The following is a 3,263-nucleotide window of genomic DNA, read 5'->3' as shown; positions in this document are numbered from 1 at the left end:
CCAGCTGCAGCAGACAGGGAGATGAACAGATAGACCTCCTTAAGCACAAGGCCATCTATATTGAGGGCTTCTGCCTTTACTCTTCATTTTGCCAGACTTCTCCTCAAAAAGCTGTACTTTGGGAACTCTGGAGTTCACTGTAAACCAGAAAGACTACAATTCTGGTACTTTCTGCCTAAATCTCCCACTTCCAAACCTTACCACATTTGAGACATTATCATCTTGAACTGTGCCTAAGTGTCCCGAGGCCATTTAGATATGGCTGTTATCTACACCTGTGGGTCATGTATCACTTCAGTACATAGTGGCTTCAAACAACCATAATTTTATTGCTCATGATTCTGTATGTCAGGAATTCAGGCAGGGCTGAGTGGTACAGCTTGTCTCTGCTTCTTGCAGGGTTGGCTGAACTCCTTCATGCAGCTACACTTGGCCATCAGCAGGGCTGGGCTGGGTTGGAGGATCCAAGATGGTTCCTGTGCTGGCTGCCAGAATATGTTGGTACTTCTCTTTGTGGCCTCTCCTCAAGAGATTTCTATATAGTCCCTCATCCTCCAGGGCCTCTCTTTCCATCTGGCCTCTCTTTCCAGCAGGACAGCCTGGGCTATTTAAGGTGGTGTTGCAGAGTTTCAAAAGTTAAAGCAGGAGGTACAAGGTTTTTTAAGGCCCAGTGTGGAAGTTCCAGAATGTTCACTTCTATAGCATTCAAGTGGTCAGAGTGATACCCTAGTTCAGCCCATGTTCAAGGGATGAGGAAGTTGACTCCCTCTCCTGATGGGAGTAGCAAAATGAATGTGCAGACTTGAAGGGAGCAGTGAAATGTCACCTCTATAGACAACCTAGCAAAGAACCTGTGGTTTGGGCTGCTGGCAATGGCTGCTACCTGTCGCCAGGATGAAATGTAATATAGGTGTGTGTGCTCAGTCACTTCAGTCGTGACCAACTCTTTGTTACCCCATGGCCTATAGCCTACCAGGCCCCTCTGTCCAAGGGATACTCCACACAAGATTACCAGAGTGGGTTGCCATTTCCTCCTGCAGGGGATCTTCCTGATGCAGGGATCGAGCCTGTGTCTACTGTGTCTGATGTATTGGCAGGTGGATTCCTCACTGCTATACCACCTGGAAAGCCCCAAATTAGGTGCTCAGCCATGTCCAACTATATGTGATCCTATGGACTGTAGTCCACCAGGCTCCTCTGTCCATGGAAATTTTCCAGGCAAGAATACTGGAATGGGTTGCCATTTCCTCCTCTAGGGGATCTTCCTGACCCAAGGATCAAACTTGCATCTCCTGCATCTCCTGCATTGGCAGGTGGATTCTTTACCACTGGTAAGAATTTACTTACTGATATGTAAGGTGGCCTTTAAATTCTTGTCCTATATAATCTAAATTTCTCTCTTCCCCAGGGTAGGCACCATGCTTTTGCCAGCCCTAACCTCATAACTCAGTTGGTAAAAAATCCTTCTGCAATGAAGGAGATCTTCCTGGGGAAGATCTGCTGGAAAAGGAATAGGCTACTCACTCCCATATTCTTGGGCTTCCCTTGTGGCTCAGCTGGTAAAGAATCTGCCTGCAATGTGGAAGACCTGGGTTCAATCCCTGGGTTGGGAAGATCCCCTGGAGAAGGGGAAGGCTATCCACTCCAGTATTTTGGCCTGGAGAATTCCATGGACTATATAGTCCATGGGGTCACAAACAGTTGGACACAACTGAATGACTTTCACTTTCACTTTCAACCCACTCATGATGTGTGGTCTGAGGCAGACCTTGGTGGATGTACATGCTCCTGGCACAGTTCCTGTTCCTGGGGTAGAAGGAGAACCTAGAGTTTTTAACCTTCCAAAGGCATCCAGATAACTTCCTGAGAGAATTGTGCTGGGGAGTGAGGCCTACTCTCCCTCCCTATTTCCAGCCCTGACCTGCCATCTGGATTACCCATTTGTCTGGATCTGGACCTTTGGGTCTTTTCCAAACTAACTCTCAATTGCAAGTCTAAGTGTCCTTTTTTACTTGCTCTGTGTATCTCTGCCCAGCTAATACAGTGTTAGCCACTATTACCTAATCTTTCTCTAAAGCCTATTTCTTGGTTAAACCATCCGTGTATGGGATGGAAATGAGAAATGGAAACTGATTAGAATGCATGGGTTCAGCCCCACATTGACACTGACACTTTGCTCCTGCCCGCCCCCCTCAACTTTAGACCAAATTCCAAGAGATGATCTTTGCTCTCTATTGAGAAGGGTTATGATCAACACACCCCTTAGGATGTTTTTTTGTATATAGGAATGGATAAAAGGTCACATACTTTGTATGCAGCTTAAGACTTCAGTTGAGCAATTGTGATTAGATGAGGATTACAGGATAATAAAAAATCAGGAGGCATCTAGGAAAGCAAAAGTAAATACTATCTGAAAATAACATGCCTAATCGGCATGTAGAGACAAGTCTATACAGCATACAAATTTCACTTGATTTGTGCTCAAATACACAATTCTTCTACACTAGTTCACATGGCACAGTGGTTCCTAAGGGTCACAGACCATGTTAATATACATAGTGAAAAGAGGATTAATTATCCTTCCAGAAAAAGTGCACAAGTGGCTAGTATTTGCATTCATTTAAAGACATTTCCAATCCCCCAAGTTTTATCACCCATGAACTTCTCGTAAAGAAGATGGAATGGGATATGGCCTTTTGGAAAATCTCAAGGAAGATGAAGATCAACTCTGAATAATTTTACTGGGACTTATGTGGTCAGGACACATGTATCCTCCTTCAGCATTCCATTTTAATTGTCTCACATGGATCTTATTACATAGGTGACCTCCTGCCCTTTTGTCATCTCCACCTTTCTTTTGAAAGATCTGATAGATGTATCCTGTAATAACCATGCAAGCTTTTTCAGGCCAAGGGAAAAAAGCCCTCTTAATCTATGTCTCACATGCATATCATAGTTTTGAGTTAAGTAAAAGGAAGATCCTCTCATGGAGGGTTTTTGTGACTCTCCAATTTTCATATGAGCATAATAAACTAAAATTACCAGCTACTATCAGATCAGATCAGATCAGATCAGTCGCTCAGTCATGTCCGACTCTTTGCGACCCTATGAATCGCAGCACGCCAGGCCTCCCTGTCCATCACCAACTCCTGGAGTTCACTCAGACTCACGTCCATCGAGTCAGTGATGCCATCCAGCCATCTCATCCTCTGTCGTCCCCTTTTCCTCCTGCCCCCAATCCCTCCCAGCATCAGAGTCTGTCA

This window comes from Bison bison, unplaced genomic scaffold (assembly GCF_000754665.1).
Source record: "Bison bison bison isolate TAMUID 2011002044 unplaced genomic scaffold, Bison_UMD1.0 scf7180017864063, whole genome shotgun sequence".
NCBI lineage: Eukaryota > Metazoa > Chordata > Mammalia > Artiodactyla > Bovidae > Bison > Bison bison.
Note: the sequence above shows the minus strand (reverse complement) of the source record.